Here is a 25,453-nt window from a genome sequence, read left to right as displayed (position 1 = left end):
GTTGGATCTTTGTGTGGTTTAGGGATCAGAGTAATTGTGGCTTCATAGAATGAATTGGGTAGAGTACCTTCTGTTTCTATGTTGTGGAATACTTTGAGGAGAGTTGGAATTAGGTCTTCTTTGAAAGTCTGATAGAATTCTGCACTAAACCCATCTGGTCCTGGACTTTTTTTAGTTGGGAGACTATTAATGACAGCTTCTATTTCTTTAGGTGATATAGGACTGTTTAGGTCATTAATCTGATCCTGATTTAACTTTGGTACCTGGTATATGTCTACTGCTTGTGGACGTTGTACATCGTGGTGCGCACTAGGCTCCGCACCACGATGTACAACGTCCAATAATTTCAATATTTTTGTATCTATGGAGGCCTGTTTTGTGACCAATTATATAGTCAATTTTGGAGGAGGTACTATGTGGGGCTGAGAAGAAGGTGTATCCTTTTGTTTTAGGATAAAATGTTCTGTAGATATCTATTAACTCCATTTGTTTCATAACTTCTGTTAGTGTCCACGTGTCTGTTTAGTTTCTCTTTACAGGATTTGTCCATTGGTGAGAGTGGGGTGTTGAAATCTCCCACTATTATTGTGTGAGGTGCAATGTGTGTTTTGAGCTTGACCTAACCAGTACCCCCTGAGCTCGAGTCTCTAGCTGCGTATGTAGCAGAAGATGGCCTAATCGGCCATCATTGGGAAGAGAGGCCCCTTGGTCTTGTAAACTTTATATGACAGGGGAATGCCAGGGCCAAGTAGTGGGAATAGGTGGGTAGGGGAGCAGGGGCAGGGTGGGTATAGGAACTTTCGGTATAGCATTTGAAATGTAAATAAAGAAAATAACAAACAAATAAATAAAAAGATTGACACGCTTCATGTGATTTGAACATCAAGCAAAAGATGCATATCAAAATATCTCATGGCTATCTATTAATATATGTTTTATGCATAAGTTTAAAAATTAACTTAAAATGCATTCGAAGTTTGGAGACATGGATCAGTGATTGCTGTATAACCATAAAGGCAGTTTATATCCCAGTATGCATGCAGCAATCTGAGCTTAGTCTCATCCATACCAACAACATTAGCACTGGCGGGTAAGGAGACAGCTCTAATAGTAATAGAGACAGTATAGCTATTGCTTGGGATGATAGTGATCCCAATAGCAAATACTCTAGATTCAGGGAGAGATACTGTCTCAAAAGAATAAGGTGCAACATGAAAATGAACTGTATTACCCTAATCTGTTCCCCTTGCATGCTGCACACAGTGTGTATTTAAAAAATTTACCATACACATACATACACATACTCAAAGAGAAAACCATATATGAGGTATTAAGTGTATTTCTCTCTTGTGAATATACTCACTCATGTGACCTTGATCAAGTCATATCCTTCACTTCATTATATACCCGTTCAGCATTAGACTGGATCATTTAAAAGACAGAGTAATTTTTTTTTAACCTTAAGAATTCTATACACTGTATTTTGATTATATTCACCTTTAATTCTTGCATATTACTCCTTCTGTATTTACTCCCACTACCAACCCCTTTCCTACATCATCATATGGCCTTTTAAATTAAAAACAAAAGAGTACCAAGTTTGATTTGTGCTGTCCATATATCTACCGGTACAAAATCCCACATTGGTGTGTGATCAACTTACTAGGGACCAAACACTTATAGAAAACTGACTGCTGCTACCCCAGAGTACATCAATTGTTAAATGCTCTTCAATCAGGATGGGGGTTGTTGAGCCCCTCTCTGCTCCATATTAGAACATTAATTGACTTGATTTTGTTCAGATCATGTGAAGAAAACTCACCTGATCTGTTGTCGTGAGTCCTATCAAGACCAGAAGCCTCTAACCGATGCCACAATCTTTCTGTTCCCTTTCCCATGATGGTCTCTGACCCTTTGGCAGAGGGAAGGGCATTTGATATAGATACCTCATTTGTAGCCGAGCATTCATTAATAAATATTCTTTACATTTTGGTCACTTTTGAATTTCTAGGTTAGCCACCATTCATTGCACAAAGAAACATTTCTGATTATGTATAAGAGTTACACTAATATACTATGGGTACACTATACCCTATGGGTATGGAGACAATTGATACTATATTAATTCATCAGAAGAGAGTACTAGGATTTCCCCTGGACCCTGAGGATTCTTCAACTAGCCATTTTTAGCTAGATATACAGTATCAGGCATATATTTCTTTCTTGTGGACTGAATTTTATATCTTAAAAGAAAGTATTTAGCTATACCCATAATATTCATGTCATGATGGGATTCATGGGCATATCTCGCCACACTGATCATTACTGAAATATTACAGCTAGGTAATGCTGTTGATAACAATATCATGTTTTTATCATCCACTTAGTTGAAGGTCATTTAGGCTGTTTCCCATATTCTAGCTACTGTGAAAAGAAGGAGTATGAACATTGAATGGGCATACTTCTCTCTATTAGGAAACAGAGTTCTTTGGGTACATGCTCAGTGTTAGCTTATACGGGTCAATTGCTTTAGGGATGTCTACAGTGCTTTCCATAGTGGCAGCACCAATTGGCTCTCCAGCAACAATAAGAATTTTCCATTCTCCTACATCCTTGCTAGTGTGTGTTGTCTTCTTTTCTTAATCTTAGCCATTCTGAATTAGTAAAGATGAAATCTCAAAACAGTTTTAATTTGCACTTCCGTCCTGGATAAGGATAGTAGGCACTTAATGAGACTATCAAAACTCAAAGGGAAAGGCCTTAGAAGAAATGTCCTACAATGAGGAGAGGGGACTTGTAGAGTCTACCACTGATAGAAAGACACGGGATCCAGTGGAGAGATGGGATTGCTATCCCACAGTCAAAAACTCTGACCCAGAATTGTTCCTGTCTAAAAGAATTGTGGGGACAAAAATGGAGAAGAGACTGAGGGAAAGGAGGTCCTGTGACAGGCCCAACTTGGGATCCAGCTCAAAGGGAGGTTCCAAGGCCTGATTCTATTATTGATGCTATGGTGTGCTTGTAGAAAGGAATCTAGCATGGCTTTCCTCCAAGAGGCCCAACAAGCAGCTGATTGAGACAGATGCAGATACTGTTGGACTGAAGTCAACTATTCCTGTGGTTGAATTAAGGAAAAGCTGGAAGAAGCTGAGGAGGATGGTGACCCCTATAGAAGGACCAACAGTCTCAACTAACCAGGACCCCTGAGATCTCTCAGACACTGAGCCACCAACCAGGTAGCATATACACACTGATCCAAGTCCCCCACGCTGACCCCCGACACATATACAGCAGAGTCTATCTGGTCTGGCCTCAGTGGGAGAAGACATGCTAAACACTCAAGAGAGTTGAGATCCCAGGGACTAGGGAGGTCTAGCAGGGGTGGGGATGACTCTTGGAGACAGGGAGGGAGGGAGGAGGAATGGGATGAGGAACTGTGGGAGGGCAGACTGAGAGGAGATAATGAGTGGACTGTAGAACAATAAATGTAATTAAAAAAGAAAAATAGAAAAAATATATTATCTTAATCCTTTATCTTTCTTCTAAAAATTATCTGTATAGCCCACTTCATAATTTTCTCAATCTTTTCTTTTCTTTCTTTTCTTTTCTTTTTCTTTTCTTTCTTTCTTTCTTNTTTTTTTTTTTTTTTTCTCAAGACAATTGTTTGTAGTTGGCAAATACTTTTCCCTACTATTCAGGGTTCCTGTGAGTCAATTAACAGTTTCATTTGCAGTGACTGCCAGTGTGTTTAAATAATATAATACTAAAATAATTTTACATACTATTGAATTGTGGGGAAACCCTGCTAATTGAGGTCACAGTCTACATGTCCAGAAAGCTCCTCTGAACTCAATGCAAAGTGGAGGACTCCTTTTAGCATCATGGTTTCCCCTTCTCTGATCTCATCTCTGGTGCCTTACCCCTGTCCACAACCCGAGGAAGGTCAAGTAACCCTTGGCAGACCTACATGTTCAACTTGTACCTGAAAAGCAAGTACTTGGGATTCCTGGAATGCCTCCCCATACAATTGAGACATTTACAGCCAATGATTTTATAATCGACCTAAAAACAACTTCTCACTCTCCAATGTTTTTATATAGCCCTTGTATACCCTAAAGAGTATGCATACAACACCATCTCCAGTAAAGGTATGCACACAAGCTAAGATCATTTAAGAGAGCTGTTTCATTAAAATACTTGGAGAAAGCCTTCTCCAGTCCCTCCAATACCATTTCCCAGAAACCACTCGCAGCTGAACCAGGATCCTGTAGACCCCATGCATTCCTACTGGCCAGGTGTGCAGTGGCATCTGGACACACTGAGAGGGAGGAAATGGAAGACATGGAACCATGGCAGGTCCCCAACACCCATACCACGTGGAATAAAACAATTAAAACAGATGAGTGTATAAGTTACTAATTATGAACAGCTTCCATTACTGTCGGTCACCAAATACTCATCTCTATTTCCAAGCATATTCTGAAAAAAAAAAAAAAAAACAGAATAAAAACATCTAGGATAACATTTAAACAGTTTTTATTTCAAACCTGTGCCTCTAGAGCCTTTCACTTTCTAAACAATGTACAAGAATAAATAATTTCACACAAAGAAAAATGAGCCAGAGCTAGAAAAAGCACAATTTAAAAACAGAATGAAAGGAATTTAGTGTTCTATGCTAATATTCAATCCCATTTCACTTGGTACCCATATGGCAATAACCTCTTATAACACATTCATTATTCTGAATTTCATTTCATAAAAAAACCATCATTCTGCCCTACAAACATGATACAAATAGAAAGAAATGCCACTCTTGGGAGCCTAAATGGTACTTGTTTTTCTTTGTGTCTAAACTATGAAAGAAACCATGATGTCTCCATAGGAAGTAGGGTGACCCCAAGCAACTTGGGACAACTTTGTCTCACCAATTCTTGTGGTTCTATGAATTTTAGTCATCACGGAAAACTCATAAAATTGTGTTCATTATGATTAAGACATTAAAAATGTGCACATGTAAAAATGACGACAGGGTAGATGGTCAGAATCGCTTGCCATGTTACAATACAATATCCAGATGTATTTCCTAGAACTTATAATCTTGATCTTAACAAGTGTGGGTTGTGCCTTGAAAGGAGAATGGCTGTCCCTGAATTTACAAATTCTACTCATGTTATTTATGAGTAGAATTTAGAGGTTTGGTGTATGTGCATGAGAAAATTATATTTTTATTTAAATAAATAAAATTTTATATTTCTTGAATTAGGAATTTTGTCAACAAATCACAAAAGCATTATCAGTACCAACCCTGATATTATTTTTCCTAAAACTCATTTACTATCATATGTGGATTGTGCATGTCATTGATTTTATGCTATAGTATTTTGATGATTATTTTATCAACCAGAAACTACAATTATCACAACTTCAAATTTCTGTTATAAAACCCTAACCTATACGGTTTAAATGCCTCTTATCTAAAAATTCCATTTTTGAGTATGCTAATCAAAATAAAGAAACTGGAATATCAAAAGGCTCTACCATTTTCATTGAGGCACTAGAAATAAGAAACAGATGTTATCCAAGAGTCTAAAAGTAAGGAAAGAGGGTGTGTCCAGAAGGAGAAGCCATTCATGAATGGGGGCCAAGTTACAAAAGGCTAGGAATAGACTGCTTTGGTGTGATGTTTCACAGTAGGATGAAAGAATATGGATGGCATATGCTACAAGAGAAGAATATGGAAGGAATAATTTTTTAAAGCCTTCGCCATAAAATAATAAAATGATTTAACCTGATTTTAAAATTTCACATATATGCATATATTAAAGTGAAAGAACACCTGCCAACCATTCTTCAGACAGGAGATTAATATACAGAGGATGCAAAGAAATGTAAAAATCAAATACAGAAAAAAGCCCTCACCTCTTCAAGCTCATAAATAAGCCATTACACTTCTAACAGTTCTCAAAGGAAATGCAAATGGCTAATGAATAGTTTTAAAAGTTCTCAGCAAATCCAACCATCATAGAAGTGAAAATTTTAAGTACTCTAAAACTCTGTCTCACCTTTGTTAAGAATGACCATCATCAAGGAAACAAATGTCAACAAAAACATCTGGAGAAAGATTTGGGAAAAGTGGAGCACTTTCTCAATATTGGTTTGATCACTATGTGAATAAGTGTGTAGGCTTTTAAAAAACTAAAACTAGAACAAACATGATGTAGCTATACACTGCTAGGCATAGCCCAAACGATCGTGATCCTATTTCCTCCTATAAAAACACTTTCATTTTCACATCTGTTCTTGCTTTCTTCACAGTTCTAAGGAATAGGATCAGCATAGGTGTCCATCAATATATGAATGAATAATGAAAATACTGTATATGAGTATATACAATGGAATCTGATTTAGGGTTGAAGAAAAACAAAATTGTGCACATCATAGGAGAATGGAAGGAACTGGAAAACATTTTATTAAATGAGTAACACCAACTGAGAAGAAAAACATCACATGCTCTTGAGTGTGGATTCTAAAACATGTTTACTTTGTATAACCTGGTACAATAAATATTGGAAAGTTCAGGAAATTAGAATAGTAGACCTAATAAAGCTTTAAGAAAGGGGAAGAGTAGAGATACAACAACAACAACAACAACAACATAGCTTATGGTATAGCAGTAATACAAGTATAAGGAGAATGAGTGGTGAGATGGGAAGGAGAAAAACAGAACTAATTGCTTATAAGATAAGAACAATGAATTGTAGTGACCTAATTATCAATTAACCAGCGAAATCAATAAAAAAGAGGAAACAACTCCCTTCCAGATGTTGCCCTAAAACTGGGCACAGAAAAGTTTACCAAACATGTTTGTTTCAAAGGCTGAGAAAATATTGTTGAAAGACATAGTTTAACTCAGCTTTCAGTTGAGATCACACCATACTGCATATATTTTAGATCAAATGACTTATATCTTGGTTCTACACTGGTGCCACAATCAATAAAGCACCCACTATGCCAGCATACCTAGCACGTATACCAGGTAGCTCACAACTGGGTGTAACTCCAGTTACAGAGTATCTTATACTATTGTCTAGATACCTGTTCTGACATGCCCATACCCAACCTCACTCACACATGTCCAGATCATAAATTAAAATATTCCTATAAGTAATGAAGTGGAGAAAATGAAGAAGACACCCAATGTTGACCTCTAACTGCCATGCCCACATGCACACATATGCATGTACCCATATGCACACACATGCATATACCCACATGCACACATATGCATATAATGACATGCACACACATGCATATACCCACATGCACACATATGCATACATGTATCTGTCTCACACACAATATCATAAGCAATGTCCCCAGCCACTTGAAAGGATGAATGGGTGTCTTCATGCCATCAGTTCAGGCCCAGTAGAGAAAGACATGCTCACACGTGGAAGCCCTAAATATGAAAGGAAAATTTTTCAGGCATTTGGTGTGTCATGCCGGGAGCTGTCTTTATGTTCCAACTACTCTCTGACCAAGAACATGGTGTGAGGTCTTCAGCAAGACATGTGATCACTTTGATTTTACATTGAATACAGATAAAGATAACATGTTCAAGGACATGTAAATAGCCCACTTTTTCCTATTTTTGTGTCTTTAAAAGACCAAGAATTTCCTGTAACACTGCAAAGCAGAAAAGATTGCCTTTGGCATTCTCAGTGACAGAAATGTGACCACAGTTGTCTTTCTCTGAGGAATCATCAGAACACAGTAAAATGCCACCATTTGTCATCAGTGGTGCTTTGATTCACAGTCACCACAAAATAGAACAGAGAGATTGAAAGCAGTATTCTGAGCTACACAAATAAAAAGGTCTGGCTTATACAAAGAACTCAATCCACAAGAGACACAGAATAGCAAAGAAAGCATTCCAGGCTAGAAAGTCATATATACATATATATGTATATGTATATATACACATATATACATGATATATTTATGTGTGTATGTATGTATGTATGTATATGTATATGTGTATATATACACACACACACACACACACACACACACACACGGGGGGTTGGGGGGGTATATGTGGGTGTGTGAGGGGGTGTGGGTACATGTGAGTGTGTATAACTTTCTGCTACCACAAAAAAATTGCCAGAATCTCTTTTCCATTCAACAACACCAGGCCAAATGTTAAAACATTTGATATTATGGATATTTTAGAATACATGTAAAATATTTCTTGCATATTTGTATGGTATCCTATTTTTTTGTAATTGCATGGATTCCTCTGTTAAAACTACTTTTATATTGATAATGACTTTAGAAAAACAAGTTCATTTTAAGGTAAACTATTTCCTTTAGTGGTCTCAGATATTGTGCTATATAAGAAACTATAACAGGGTTAACTGTCTGATGTGTATTGAGAATCACTGGTGCATAAAACACTTCAATATCACTTTCAGCGCAGGACAAAAGGTAGATTCATTTATCTGACTATTAAGACAAATAGAATAGGAAGTTGTAGTTCTTAATTATACCAGGGAAACAAATTAGAGATAGTCACACTCAAAAAATCCTTTCAACTAGAGATTGTTGAAAAGAAAAGAAAATGCTATTCATATTTTCCTAAAACTGTATTATCATGAATATGAAACAATTTTTAAAAGCTTTGAAATGGAAAATTGAGTGGTTTTAGTTTCGTTATATTTTTCTCTTTCAATGCCCACAGCTATAAATGATAGTAATTATGAACTTCCCTATCTATTCAGATATTCAGAAAATCAATGGTCATTTTAGCAAGTGTTTTAAATTTTGTTTCAGGGTGTTTACTTGTGGCAAATAAGCAAGACTTTAGGTGGCAGATGTCCCTAGCATTTTTCAAAAATGATGCTGAGAATCTAAGTCCTTATTTCAAATGTGTCAGTATGTTTCTTAGCAGAGAGACAAGACAGAGAGACAGAAATAGGGACACAGAGGAGCAGAGAAACAGATAGAGGAAGAGACATGTATGTCTACAAACTATTATTTGTCTTGCAAACAAGGAGACTCCAAAGTTCAAGAATACCCCCAAGCATAATTATTTGTGTTTGATTTCGATGTACATCATCATCTGTAAAATATTCTACTCTTCTGCTACAGTGAGTAATCTCTCAATGAGTTTTGGTTTGTGGTATGCATTTCCCTTTTAGTAAACAGGTTTTGCCAACTATCCCCAAATACCTTTATAATTATATAAAGATATCAATATATTCAAAAGACAGTGATTAACAGACCTAAAACTAGAACATGAAATGCTAGTTTATATAGTTAAAAATAAAATCATTATTTTGATTGGGGTTCGATTTTTAAGACAAGGACTCATCATGTAATGTAGCTCAAGTTGGCTTAGAGCTTGCTGTAACTTGTGGAACTTCCAAAGTGCTGAAATGACTCTTATTTTAGTTCTTAGAAATCTACAAACAGGGTTGGGGAGTTGGTTCAGTAGTTCAGAGCACTGACTGCATTTCCAGAGGTCCTCAATTAAATTCCCAGCAACCACATGGAGGCTCACAACCATCTGCAATAAGATCTGCTGCCCTCTTCTGGTGTGCCTGAAGACAGCTACATTGTACTAACATAAATAAAATAAATCTTTAAAAAAAATCCTACAAACCTAGAAATCTACTGCCAGTATTATTAATATTTTAATATTTTAAAAATATTTATTTATTTTTAATTATGTGGGTGTGAATTAAACACAGCTTCATGGGAAATATTTGTGATTTGTTTAAAGAAAAGTAGTCATTGAAGTTGATAGGGATTACAATCAGCAGAACCACTAGGCTCTCATTTATATATCTGGGGAGAAAATTTTAAAGGTGTTTGACTATAAATATTTTCTCCTGTTTTTTATATGCCCAGTATGTTTTTGAAGCAAATTGTTCCCTTTAAGTTACTGCATAGGTTTCCAGAGCATGTTCTGACTTTTGAGCCAACTTTCCAAGTTGATGTCCTCATCATCATTAGTGGCATGCAAATACTGGGGTACAAAACCTTCCCAGTGAATGGCAATTGGGAGAACTATTGACCTCTGGAATTTAGAACGTGATAGGCATTTTTTTCATCTAGTTGACCCTCCATTGATTTATTGTGAGGTTTCACAATAATAATTTTTGTCTTGCTTAGTGGATATAGTCTGAGTGAATGAAAACTCAAAAAAATATTGCGAAAACAATATATTACATTGACTCCAGGTATTGGGGGTATCATAAAAAAAAAAACCTAATTAAGGACAAAGAAACTCATTTATCACAACATCAGAAAGCAGCTTATGAAATGGGAGAAAGTCTATTTACTTTTGCTGTGTTCCTGAAACTGTGGGATAGCCAAATATCAACTGTGAGATAATCAGAGGAATTATAAATTGAACGTTCCAGAAGGATTCAGTTCAATGTAATTCATGACTATCTTCCACACAATAGGCTTGCTTGTTTGCTCTGCATCAAATGGAATAAATGAGCTCTCCAGTCTAAGATATCAAAGCAGTCTAACACACATCACAACTCAATGATGTAATCAGTGTAGTGCATAACACAACATGATGATACAAGTTACATGGTGCATATCACAACATGACAATGTTAGCTGTGTAGTGCATAACACAATGTGATTATGTAAGCTCTGCATTCATATCACAATGTGATGAATGTTAATTCATGAATGTAAAATCTAAACATTAAAATAAGATAAATCACGTTTTGAAGACAGTATTTAGCTACCTTAATACAGCCTTAGAGGATAGTTACTGCAAATAGAGATTTGTTTGTTCGTTGTAATAAAGGATTAATAATTATAAGCATGTTTGCCCAGGACAAATCAGCATTCTTGACAGTACCATCTCTTTGAACTCAAGCATTAGCTAATAAGGGTTTTATCAAGAATCACTAAACAATTGGCTAATAATTGCAAAGAAACAGTAATAAAGGAATGTTCTTTATTACTGAAATCAGATAAAGTTAAAGGAAAACAAAACTTGGAACATATAAAGCCAATTAAGACCTTAATTAAAACAAAATTCATCTACATGCAAATAAGAAAAGCAGTTCTCTGTATCAGAAAGACATCTTCAAGACAAAAACAGATGGACTTACAAAATATGGCAGTCTCTTGCTTAGTCACAGTAGGACAGCAGAAAACAAGCTCTCACAACTCTTTTTGGGTACATTTCCTGAAATAGAAAATTAAACAAATAAATGTGAAAGTATAAGTTAAAATGAACAGAAAAAGACATTGTAAAAATATCATGACTCTTACAAAGACCACATTTTACAATTTAAATTATAAATATGCCTATGTTTGAAGGTTATATATAATCACCACTTCTTCTGAACTGGTAGCTGATGTACCTGTTTAGAAACCAACTGACTGCTATACCTGTGTGTGTGTGTGTGTGTGTGTGTGTGTGTGTGTGTACACATGTACATACAGATTCATAAACAAACAATATTCTCTTGGACATTATTGAAGTTCCCATTATCTACTTGTTTCTCTACTTGTATCACAGGGATTAGGCAGTTTTAGGGCAAAATTTTAACCATATCAAAATTAAAGCCTGAAAAAGCATATCTTGTTCTCTTTACTTGATACAAAGGATTTCATATTCAGTCTGCATTGTTTACACTGATTTTGAAAATAGTAACCAACATTTCAGAAAAGAAAATAGTAGTTACAAGCAGTGTTAAACGTGAGAGAAATGAATCGTACAATGATCACAATATTAGATGTTTTAAATCAGAACCTAGCTTGGTGCCAGACGTGTTGGCAAATATCAAACTTGATGATGATCACCAAACTTGGGATGCTGGAAGAACAGAGAAACAATGAGAGTTCCAGGCTAGTCTGGACTACAGAGCTAGATACTGCATCATAACAAACAAATGAACAACAAACAAACATATACATAGAAAGAAAGAAAACTGGCTTTGAAAGAGTAAATGATTATTTATATTTGAGAACCAATTTTAAAAAGTAGTGGCAAGCCATTGAACAAACATGTTCAGAGAATTATTGGAGAATGGTTACATACATATAGTTATAAACATGTAGTCATTCAGTTTAAAGTAAAAGTCATGGCCTATCTAAAAAACAAAACAACAAAAGAAAAGAAACGAAAACAAAAGCACCTCAGTACTTATCAGCATGGGAAATTTTTCTTGGAGGTGCTGAAGAGCAGAGACACTGAGCACAAAACAATATAGGCATTCATATTTATTAAGATACAGTATAAAAGTCAAAGAAATACATTATAAAGTATCTTAGAAATATAATATAACAAAAATAAAAATTAAGATTCTTTTGTTATAAGCAAATGTTTCTTTCCAAAAATCATTAAAAGTAACCAATAATAAAGGTGTCCTTCCTGTCAAAATCAGGTCTGCCCGAAGCATCTGGCCTTTTCCTTATGCAAAAAGTGTGAGCCTGATGCAGCTGTCTCCTGAGAGGCTCTGCCAGAGCCTGACAAATACAGAGGCGGATGCTCGCAGCCAACTATTGGACTGAGCATGGGGTTCCCAATGGAGGAGCTAGAGAAAGGTCTGAAGAAGCTGAAGGGGTTTGCAACCTTACAGGAAGAACAATATCAACCAACCAGATCCCCCAGAACTCCCAGGGAATGAACCACTAACCAAAGAGTACACATAGAGGGACCCATGGCTCCAGCTACATATGTAGCAGAGGATGGCCTTTTTGGTCATCAATGGGATGACCAACATCAATGGGAGGAGAGGTCCATGGCCCTGTGAAGGCTCTATGCCCCAGTGTATGGGAATGCCAGGGCAGGAAGATGAGAGTTGGTGGGTGGGTGGGTGAACACCCTCATAAAAGCAGGGGGAGGGAGGATGGGATAGGCGGCTTCAGGGGTACCAGGAAAGCGGATAACATTTGAAGTGTAAATAAAGAAAATATCCAACAAAATATACTTTTAAAACAAACAAAAAAGTGGCTATTTGTCTCTTCTGTATGTTAGTGTATGGGGTACATAATGTGAAGATGTCTGAAATTGCTGTTATTCATTTTGTAGGTCAAAGAACAAGTAAATCCTATGTTCGACCTTATCAAACTAATCTCATCATACAAGGGAAACTCAGCGCACTGTGATATCCTTAGTTATGGCACTATTTTAGATCTTATTGAACAGTTCAGGAGGCAGAGCCTCTGTGTGTGCTATAGTGATGGATGCTGAGCTTCAGAAAGTAAGCAAGGCACTGTGGTCTTGGGGTTATTATACCAGAGTCACATGTTACAACAAACTGTGACAGGATAGGTTGTCAGGATATTAAATTGTTGGGCTGTGCCTTTTCCTTACATCTTCATGTGGCTGGAAGATTGAAGCAGCTTTCTGGATTCACTTTGGTAAAGATGCTGTATCCTTGCCACACCATATAGACAGTGACCCATAGCCCCATCTCCCAATACTGCCAGGCCTGTTGTTAGAGAGCATAATACAAATTTTAAAGAAATACTCAAAGACTCCAGCTGTTGCTTTATTGACTCATCTCTTTTATTTAGCTTATGTTAAACATTGTCTTCAATAATTTTTAAAAATACTTTATTGTGAGTGTGTGTGTGTGTGTGTGTGTGTGTGTGTGTGTGTATACAACTGGGTCTGAGCAACCGTTTGCATGCACAGACTAGAGGAGAAGTTCAGGTGACCTGCTCTGTCTTTACCCAGCTTATACCTTTGAGATGGTGTCTCACTGAGGTTGAAGATAGTTTGGCATGCTAGCAGTGATCCTCTCATCTGCAGGTCTCAAAGAAGTTTGTATTTATACACACACACATACATACGCGCGCGCACACACACACACACACACACACACACACACACACATTTAAAAAGAAGAGATCATGAATTTGGGAGATAGTTGTTGAATGGTTAGAATTGGAAGAGGAGTGATGTAAATACAATAGTTACATTAAAATTATAAAAAAATTTAAAAATATGTATTGAGATAGTATACAGTTTTGGGCTATGTGTAGGGAAGCAATGTTCCATATTCAAGTTTTACTGGTGACATTTTACAAAATCATTTATGGATTTTTCCTTAACTCAACAATTGCACTGTGTTCTAAAGATCCTATTCCACCAAGATGAAACACTTCCAGTCTTTTCTGATCCTCTTCTACTTTAGTCTTCTTCTACTCCAAGCCTGCCTTGGATTACCTGCTATGTGAAGCCATCAGGATGCTGCACTTAAGGTCCAGGAGCCCATGCTGGGATAGTGCCTACATTACCAGCTTGTCCTTTACCTCGCTGAAATGTCAGCACTGCCCAAGGCGTCCATAAACAAATGACTATGGTGGTTGGGCGCACTATTAATATTTAAACTGGATTGTGCTTAAAGTTGAGCTTATGCACAGACCTCAATTTGTTCAGTATCTTGGAGAAATTACACTGAAAACATGAAAGAATTATTTTAAGTAACTGACCTTCTAGAATGATGGATTGTAGGTGGGTTTTTGTTGTTATTGTTGTTTATAGAATAACTATTAAAAATGAGAGAACTTTTGTCACTTTAAATGCAATTCAAAATAAAATCCTATAAGTTGATAATCTAAATTATTTTAAGCCTTCTGATCAAACTTTATAAAGCCTGTTAGCACTGTTTCAGACAGCTAAGAATCTTAAGAATTTCTGAAGATATTTGGGCTAATATACTATTATACTAGTATGGATTTGTATTTCCATATATTAGAATTGTAAATAGGGAAAGATTGAAAGATTCAGGAATGCAATGAATTTTTAAAAAATCCACCAAAGGAATGGAACAGTATCAGCGAATTGATATTTTGAAAGCAAAGGAATCAGCATTTTAACATCTAACATTAAATTTACTTTAAATTAGTTGATTATATAATTTTATGTTAGGCATCAAGTCAATGGAAACTGACTAATGGTTAATATTCAACATAGTTCTATATAAGTGAGTACAATCAAGTGTTGAATTTTTTTGTTTTTTTTTGTTTTTGTTTTTCGAGACAGGGTTTCTCTGTATAGCCCTGGCTATCCTGGAACTCACTTTGTAGACCAGGCTGGCCTCGAACTCAGAAATTCGCCTGCCTCTGCCTCCAGAGTGCTGGGATTAAAGGCATGGGCCACCACCGCCTAGCTAGGCAATATTTCTAAAACCATTACATTTAGTGTTAGAAAATAAATCTGATAGTACTTGAAATCTGAGAAAGTACCTTTGTAATTTATGATCCACATATTGTACAAACATTAAAATAATATTTGAATAAAATCTGTTAGGTGGCAAAATTAATGTAGTACTTCAACTCTTGTTATTCTAAATTTGAGCAATAGTAATTACATCTAGAAGGAAAAGAGAATAAAATATTTAAAAAATAAACATACATAAGCTCATGTGGATTTTAGTTTTTACACTTAAGATTAACATAATAGAATATTAATGCATTTTTCAAAATAATTATGTTTGAAAATGGTTACTAGAGTATGCCTATTTGAAGATGCAAAAGCAATTTTCAGTTCAAATGGTGAATGCTGTAGGGTGGAGTGCTTTGGTCTCTCAAGAGAGAATTGATTGTGCAGAAATCAGTTCACTGTTTCAGTTAAGATTCAAACGCCAGTGGTGATTTTACCTGGTATTTCATTGCTGTCAATAAAATGTAGCTTGTACTACAACTGCATTGTTATAGTATGTGTGGATGATACTTTTAATAATAAAATGATCAGCATGTAAGAATAATAATAAGCTTGTCCTAAATAGTGTTTTGTCATTAGCAAAATGGTTTTGTTTTGTGTAGTGTAGTGTAGCGTTGTTGTTGTGGTTGTTGTTGTTGTGATTTTTTTTTTGATTTGACTTGAATTGGTTGACATGCTGATTATCAAAGTCAGGGCATCAAATTCACTTTGTAAGCAAGCACTGTACCATGCATTATATCTTCAACAAAGAGTTTTTATAAAATATCATATTAGTTTTATATTAATTATACCCTAGGAGACTTTACCCATTTTCTGAACTAGAAAATTAAGGATTATAGAAATGAAATGATTTCTTTAAATGGCATGGCCTTGTGGTTCCCATGGGAACTGATTCCTGCGGGTTGGCCTGGCATACTATTCTTCCCAGTGCAAGAATTTCCCAGCAAGATATTTAAAAGTTAATTGATGTAGTGTGGTTATAAATATGAAATGAATGGACTTGAATTTTTCTCTTCTTACTAAAATTCTAAATCATATAAACCTTTATTTCAAATAAATCTCTAGGGGAGAAGTTTTCCTTCAGTTAATAAAGTTTATTTGGCATTGATCAATCTGCAGAGTGGAGACTGGTTTTTATTTATGTTTTATTTATTTATTTTTGGTTTTATTTGTGTGTGCACACGTGTGTGTTTGTGTGTGTGTGTGTGTGAAATACTGTTTTGTTGCCCTCCTTAAAACTCCAGTGTGACTATTAATCTGAGTAAAAGTCAAGAGCGTCTTTGTAAGTATAAAGGAAGGTGTATACAGTGTCTATATCTAATAGAAATTGCTATGGAGAATGCTATCAAAATGATACTCTTCCAAACAATGAGAATTGCTTTTCTTTAAAAGAGTAAGGTAGTTTCCCTAGAAGAAATAAACTCCCTGGGGAGACAGAGAGATTCAAATGCCATTGTGGTTTGCCATGGGATATGATTTTACAAGAGCATTTGTGAGCAGATGGAAGAAAGCTAAGTAAAGTATGAGCAGGTACGAAATGAGAGCTTTTCTATTTAATATGCCATAAACAGAAGAAGGATCTGCACATGTGTCTACATGGAAAGCAACCCTTCTGTCATCACAAATTGCATTTGCTGTTTAGAAACACATGTCATAATTGTAAACCTCATTCGTTTTAAAACTTGAGAGAGTCGTTTTCATAATGGCATCATAATATTCCTCAAAGAAACAATTTCTAAGAGCTGATTGCAAAAAGCAAATTAATAGCATATTTCACTAATATGGAGGTATACTTTGCTCTTTGGTGTAATTATAGGTAAACAGAAATAGGAAACTATTATTGAATGCCTCAAAACCTGAATGGAAAGCACCATTAATAAATCAAGACAATAGCAAACCATTTAAAATTCTAGTGCTAATAGTCCTGTTTGTAAAATGGTTACCTCTGATGGCTACTCAGAATAAGCTTATGGATATACAATAAAGTAACGAACATTTTAATTATGATAACAACTGAGAGGCCCAGGGATAATTAAATAGTTTTACATACAAACAATTTTTTGCATCATTGGGAAGAAAGGCCCCTAAGTCTTGCAATCTTTATATGCCCCTGTACAGGGGAACGCCAGGGCTATGAAGCGGGAGTGGGTGGGTAGGGGAGCAGGGCGAGGGTAGGATATAGGGAACTTTTGGGATAGCATTTGAAATGTAAATAAAGCAAATATCTAATTAAAAAAATCAGTAACACTGATCCTGTCTCTAAAGACATTTGATTAAATTTAAAAAAGAAAAGAAAAAAGAAATGTAATTTTTTTTTTTACCTGAAATCTGTGTGCTGAATGCCTGTGATTCCTGCTGTGGACATTTCTATTAAGAAGGCAAATGCATTTTACAACAATGTTTTGGCTCAGTAGTCTCCACCAGAGAAATCCTGTGAGACTATTCACTTATGAGTCCTGTGTCCAAATATACACTTTAAATTGCCACTTGAAAAGTACCAACTTCAAGTGCTTACATATCCACCACAGAATAACTAATAGAAGAGGGTAAACCAAAAGTGTACTACATGGTGGACTGGTATTCATTATGGTAATGAAACAAAATGGACCTGTCTTGATTCATCCCATCCACACAGCTGATCCTGTGCAGATCTCATAAATGGCAGTTGCTCTGTAATTTGCACTGTTTGAGGTCTGCCTTGGTGATGGACGTTTAAAGTGGCCTAGATGGTCCTATAACTAAATGGAAAAATTTGTGTGGCTTCCATCTGGAGGACGAGCACATTAACAACTGTGGGCTGAGTTTATTCTCCAGCTCAGCTTTTATCAAGAATGAAGTCTGTATCTCATAAGCAGTTATCATAATTGTTGTTTTTCAAATGCTGATAAACTTGGTATGGACAATAATTATCATTTCAACTGATTCAAAGTCGTTATACAATGTATTTAAAAATACTTATTACACTGAAACATAAGAACATGTGCAAATACTAACAAATAGATATGACATTTCACCAAGAGAAATTGTACAAGTATAACATAAGTAAATTCTAATGTCTAAAGATTAATCGTGTAATGATCACATCACTAAAACTAAATTACTAGCTATTCCAAAAACCAAAAGATAACTAAAATATGAGCACTAGATTTATACCAGCAGAACATCAAGCAGCATCAAGTCATAGTCACTTTCCATCTATAGAACTACCAGTGACTTCTCATTGACCCAAGGGAACTCTTGTTCTTTGCCAAAGGGACTGACAGTAGAGGCAGTCTAAACAGGATTTGATTCACAATGCCCACTTAGTGTTGCCTTCATGTCTAATACTTTCTATGAATGAACACTATGTGAAGATTATACTTTGTATGTATATATCATTTCTTAAGCATATTGAAATTTTCTCAATGATGTTCTCTAAGCAGAGCAGTGTCCCATAAATAGTAGACACTCGAGTCAACCTTTATTTTCAACCTCCTTCCTTATTCAATGATTAGTCATGGCATGAATGATTTGGGGACCATTTATGAATGTTTTTAACTTTCTAAAATCTTTGTGTTGTATTATGATGGAATTTCATGAATTGACCCAGATGTGTAATTTTACCATTGTTTTTCTATTGCTTTCTAAATGCATTATTACAACAGGGTACTCATTGATTTTTACACCGCCAGGAGCAATTGATTGTTTGCCAGTGCTTCTACAATCTCAAGGGTTATCTTAAAACTCAGGTAATTTTCATTATGCAAAAGTGCATTCTCATTCACAATATTAATGCTTGCTGAAAGCAGCACTTGCCTACTTGAGGAATACATTTTCTCTGGTTTATATTCTCGGGTGATGAACACGTGGCTACTGTCATTATTTAATATATGACTTCTGAGCACTGGGGATCAAGGAAATTTCCTGATTTGTATTGTTCAGGCTTTTTATCACACCCCTATCTCATAAATACCACAAGCTTTGGTGCAGTCCAGGAATAAAGATAAGAAATGCAAATGCCTAATAGCATTGGCCTTTTAGGAAAAGAACAAGTTGGTTATGTACAGAAGAAAAACAATTATTTTTGCCTTCTTTTTTATAAAATTCATTTTGACTTCTGTTAGTATCTGGATTTGTTACCAACTGAAACAAAAACACAGGATTTGAAGCGTGGCTACACAGTCCCTACACTCATGACTCACTTCAGCTGTGCTGAGCTGCACGAAGCTACACAACATAGTGTCTTGGATGGAGTATGTACCCATGAAGCTCCACCTATCACAAAGTCTTAATTAGAAATTAATGGTTATTGGAAGAGGGGGTAACAACTTTCTTAGTGGTTTAGCCACAAATAAGCTGTTCTTTCCATGCTAAGGCAAGAAACTTGTATTAAACTCAGTGTATGAAATGTGTATTAAACTCAATACATATAAAGAAGTCATGAAAATAGGAAGAAGGAGTATTAAGAAGGACTCCTGTGAGAGAGGGGAAGACCGAGGAGGATAGAGAGTGAAAAATACTAGTAATCCTTGCATAAATATGTGAAACTACCAAAGAATCTAAAGAATGAAATGTGGTATTTAAACATATGTGCTGGTAGCTTGGTCTTCAGAATCATGGATCCAGAGATGGTGGAACTTGAGAGGTGGAGCTTATGCTGTGGAACTGCCCTGTCACTCTGAGCATTACCACAGTTCTCACAGGACTCCAGTTAGATTCTGATAGAATGGGTTGCTATAAAAGAGAGGTTAGCTCCCATCCTGCTGGTGTCCTATCTTTCTAAGTGACATTTTCTTCATGTTCTCTTATCACTAGGGTTCTGCACTCTAGCTCCATTCTTATAACTCTACTAGAAGCTGAAGGAATGGGGCCACCCAGTCTTGTCTTGTAGCTTCAGAATATATGAGGCAAATTATTCTCTTCCAGTTATTCCGTGTATTTCTCATAACGACAGAAAATGGACGATAGTTTGTCACAGAATTTTTCTTAGAAAAGCACAAACTTCCAAGGGTTTATTTCTCCAAGTGTCTAAGGTATTAGCAAATTGACTTTTATCTGAATAGTAAATGTCAGGATTAGGCAGAATAACAGGTATCTTTGATATTTACACCATATTTTCCTATGTCCTTTGAAAAATGCCCATGCAAAATTGGCTTTGATCATTATCTTTAAACTTTTCTTATTCAACTAAGAGGGCATTTTTCCTGGTTGTTTCTTCTTTTCCTTGTACATAAAATACTAGTTAATTTTCATCGTTGTTGATGGGATTCAGGTCACCATGGAAACACATGTCTCTGTATCTATAAGGGAGACAGCAGGGAGGCACTTACTAGGTCTTACTGAGAAGTAAAGGCCCACTCTAAAAATGGGAGCTACATTTCAGCAGGATGGGGCTTACACTGATTGTAAAGGGGAAAGACTATATAATATGTTGGAAAATATCACTTACTTACTCTCCCAAATCTTTCTAACCAAGTTGTTTTAACAGTTACATAGAGTCTGCATCAGTTTATGTGATAGGAGGCTCACAGAATCACCTGCATCCTTCATGAGAGTGAGCATTATTCACAATGAATATTTAAAGCCTTTATAACAATAGTAATTTCTTCTCTCTTTTTGAAGTTCTCCACTAAAGTTCCTATTATACATTATTAATGGTTTCTTTAATCACTAACAGAAGCAGGAGAGAAAAGCCTGTGTAAAGATTCATATGACACATGAGGAAAAAAATCGATAATTACAAGTTTTTGCTTCATCATTTTAGTCAATGATGGGGATTTAAAACAGGCAGTTTTGTAGAAAAGAAGTGTCATTGGCATTGTACCTTTGCGCCTAGTTTATTTCTTGGACATAGTGAAGGTAAAGCTACTTAGGTAACTCACAAGAATTTGATGAGTCTATAAAGAGTATGAATATAGATATTTCTGTTAGAAGACACTTTTAAAGTTTAAAACATAATTCTTTTCAACCTTAAATTACTGGCTATTTGGACTCAGCAACAATTTTTAAACTTTTATTATGTCTTTTTTCTTATTTCATAAGTCAGTCCACCACTCTGAAGCATATAGCTACCAGCATCATAAAGATTCAATAGGGGTGCTTAAGAAAGGAGAGAAAGGGGCACTGTTGAATGTAGGGTGGTGCCACAGTAATGGCAGAACCCAGGTCAAGCCAGGAATTCTCTATTACCAAGAAGAAAACTCTAAGCAAAAATACAATTAATATATCAAACTGGCTTCAATTTCAAAGGCCATAACCTGTTATTTTTGTGTTGCATGCACTATCTTGTACATGCTCACTCCACCTTAAATTTCCCCAGCATCAGTTACTCCAGCCTGCTAAAGCGACCTACTTCCCTCAGGAAAGCAAGGGGCATGAAGAAACAGGATGGTGTGGGGGCATGGTTTTCATTTTTGGTTTGGGTTTTTTGGGGTGGGGGATGGAGTTTAAATACATCAAAAATAAATATACCAATCTAGAAGCTGGTGCATGTCCAATGGAAATATGGCATAGGATTTTTTTAATTACAGATAGTTGAGAAACATAAATAATCCCCACATTAAAACCTTAGCAAGTCCAAAAGAATGGACTGTATGAAATAAACAATTTATTCAGCTAAAGAAAACAGAATGCTTCAAATTCAAATCAGGTGACAGGTTACATGTCAAGGACTTGGTTGGTTTTAGGTCACCCACTTTGACTCAAATGTCATAGCTCCCATCCTCCACTTAAGCACTTTTAGTGAATGTGTAACTGGCATTGGTTTTATATTATTTGTGCTATAGTTTTCTACTTTCATTGTTTGGTGGTATAAGGCACCAAACTCACAGCCTTGTAAATATTAGATAAATGCTCTGCCACTGAGCATCAATGACCCCTCTTATACATTTTGCAATTTAAAATTATCAGTATTTCCTTAAAAACTTTTTTTCACCCTAATAGAAACATTGCACTGAAACACTGCTTATATCAAAAGGAGAACTATTTTGGGTAAATGTGTTGTGCTTTAATGTATTTTATGCTATTATGAGAATAGAACATGATAGACAGAGCTTGATAACTGTCAGTGGTGAGTTTCTTCTCAGCATTTTACCTATGCTATGTGTATGAAGTGGTAGTCACCATGTTGTATAATACAATCTTTGTTCAGAATTCTATATTAACAAATCCAAGAAAATAGTATTAAACTTAACAAAAATAATCAAACTGTTTTCTAGTTCTAAAAAGCTTGATAAAAATGTAATGCGTTGTCTTTCATGCAACAACAGCAAAATCAATATTTTTAAGGAAAATTCAGCTCTCAGCATGATGCCATAGTTTGGATCAAATTCACTGGGTCAATGTCTAATAATAACTCCTCTTGGAGATTTTTTAAGACTACATCAAAAACCGTGCTTCTAGAAAAATATTGTTGCATACAGCAAGAAAGTGATTCTAATCTTGAGAGTTATGTTTAGCATATTTTTAACATTGTAAGGGTAAATTCTAACATGTTCAATCATTTATACTATTTTAGGGGGGATATTTATCTTTTTCACTAAATCTAAAATCTTTCACTCTCTTTCATAAACACATGCACACGCGTGCCCAAACACACACACACACTAATAAGGAAAAACTTGTTAAAATTTATGATTGAGTTTTTAGTGTTTTTAAGGAAGTTACTGTGACAGGAGTATGAAGCATGAGATGAATCAATGCCTAGTTCTGAAGGCTACGTCAGAAGCGTGCTCTGTGACTCTGTAGTTCTGAAGGCTACGTCAGAAGCGTGCTCTGTGACTCTGTAGTTCTGAAGGCNAGAAGCGTGCTCTGTGACTCTGTAGTTCTGAAGGCTACGTCAGAAGCGTGCTCTGTGACTCTGTAGTTCTGAAGGCTACGTCAGAAGCGTGCTCTCTGACTCTGTAGTTCTGAAGGCTACGTCAGAAGCGTGCTCTGTGATTATGTAGTTCTGAAGTCTACATGTCAGAAGCATGCTCTGTGACTATGTAGTTTTGCTGTTTCCTACTCTAGTAGCACAGAGTCAAGAATAAGTGTTTATCCAAGTTACCAAAGCCAACAAAATGGGCACTGGGCAGAAGATAGGACTAGGTGTATTTAAAGTTCATTACATGACTAATCAAACTGAATAAGAAAAATAATTCATAGATTTTTTTATCAAGGTTTTTATATTTATTTTGAACCCTGCCATGATCAAGGGTCTTCTTTTTCTCTGAAATTGTTACTTTCTTTTCCTTTAATTCTGGAAAATAGAAATGCCTATGTGTAAACAGAGCCAACAATTACATTGTAGGCTACTGAATCCCAAAAGTATGCATATCACAGAATAGTAAATCGTCCCTAACACTGGCTAGGCTTGATCTAGTTTCAGCATGTTAGCTCTTCCACCTTCATTTGACCTAGAGGCATATTGATCTTTCTGATTGTCAAAACAATGTTAATAATAGCTGACCTTCCCTGAGCATGAAAGAGATGTCAGACAAAGTTTGAAAAGCTTTACAGACATTAGTTTCAACTACTCTTTACCAGACACCATTAGGAAGGTCACCATTAGTACCCTCACTTGATCAAGGAGGAAACGGGTACAGAGAGTCAGTTGCTCGTCTACTAACCATAACCTTGAGTGCACAAAACTCAATATCTCTACATCGTCCATCAGTCATATTAAAGACAAGATCCCTAGATTAAATTGGATATTATTATTATTATTATTATTATTATTATTATTATTATATATCATCCTCATAGCCTAAAGCAGATTCCATATTGCAAACCCCTTATGTATAAAAAACAAAACAACTACAGCATTGGAAAATTGTTATCAGAAACTATTGATTATTTCCCACAAAGCAGAATATATTTTTGTGGAGCAGGCAACATATTTAATATTTAACATATTTTATCTTTTGTCTTCACAGATAATATAGTGTTGATATTGTAGTGTTTAAACAAGGAGCTGGAAAGAATGCCATTCAGGATGTGCAGAAAAGAGGATCATTTTTTATAATAAGATAGGAAACATGTATCCTTAGAACAGGTGGACTAACAATGAAATGATAATTAATAAACAATTTATTTATTATTTTTGTTGGGTAGTTGGTTGCTGGGTCAGTAAGGAGCAAAAAGTATAGAGGTGTGATCATCTAAAATGATAACAAGCAAGGAATGTACTTGCAATTAGCTGCACGCAGTGAGTTTCCAGTTCTGCAAAATTAATAGAGAAATCAATTTCTCATCTATATACATAGAGGCATTCTCAGTTTTTCAGAGAAAGAATTACCTGAATGCTTGGGAGAAATGATCTTTCTATTTTTCTGTATTAATTTGACATTCACTTATTATTTGGTTCATATGCCAGTCTATTCTTTTAGGACAACCTGAATTAAAGACTCACAGACTTCAGAGAGATTTACTCAAAAATAGCATTTAAAAGAATTAACCTGGGTTTGGGTAAGATCTGTCTGTTGTATAGATCAGATATTCTTTTTCTAGCATTAAGTATGGCCAAACTGAGCTTTGAAAAATGAGCAGATGCTACTGTCCTACATGAGACATTGTTCTAGAACTTGTTCTTGTAGGAGAGATTTCAAGTGCCTGTGAGTTAAAAATTAAAGGTGTGTTGGTCTACTTCTATGTCCAGAAGTAGAGTGAGAAGTAAATACCAACCCTGGGAACTGGGTTACTCTGAAAAAAATGAGGGAATTTGACCAAGGTGGTTTTGGAAGGCTAGAGGAAATAGTGGTGGGGAGTGTGTAGATAGGGCTGCACACTGAGCAATAAACATAGAAGCACAATTCAAAGAGACTCTGTCGGTAGAAGCCCTGTATTTCCTGGAGGTCCTACTATAGCTTAACAATTTCACCTCAGTATAGTTTTTCTTATAGACTTTATCATTAAAACTTAAGAAAAGGCTAAGTAAAAGTATTGAGTTGTATCTTCCTAGTATCTGGGAAATTATGGGCATATAGCTGCCCATAGATGAACTGACTTGCAGAGTTGCAAAAAGAATTAGGACTGACAAAGAGAAACTGGAAGTTCTTCCTTCTGCTCAGTTTGCAATAGTGGCCTGATGAAGGTTGAAACTCAAGAGCACTAATGCCAGACCCACATTCAGAGCTTATTCCTGAGCACATGAATAATAGCTGTTTCTTTGAGATGCTCTCTAGAGACCATGAGAGATAAGAAGATATTCAAAGGCTATCATTGCTGAGTCATTTTTAATGCAGACATTCTTTTATTATTATTATTATTATTATTATTATTATT

General features: G+C 35.7%; 1 protein-coding gene across 3 annotated transcripts in view; it reads right to left on the bottom strand.

Moving 5' to 3' along the window:
• The window catches only part of March1 (membrane associated ring-CH-type finger 1), a 799,133-nt gene that overhangs the window by 548,066 nt on the left and 225,614 nt on the right, over positions 1-25,453 (bottom strand). For all 3 annotated transcript variants that reach the window (XM_029532226.1, XM_029532228.1, XM_029532227.1), the window contains exon 2: positions 11,142-11,218. The gene's annotated coding sequence lies outside the window, so the exon portion shown is untranslated. The remainder of the gene's footprint in view (positions 1-11,141; positions 11,219-25,453) is intronic.

The sequence above is a fragment of the Mus pahari genome, chromosome 19 (assembly GCF_900095145.1).
Source record: "Mus pahari chromosome 19, PAHARI_EIJ_v1.1, whole genome shotgun sequence".
Classification (NCBI taxonomy): Eukaryota; Metazoa; Chordata; class Mammalia; order Rodentia; family Muridae; genus Mus; species Mus pahari.
The sequence above is the reverse complement of the archived record's forward strand: the minus strand, read 5'-3'. Positions and strand labels throughout refer to the sequence as shown.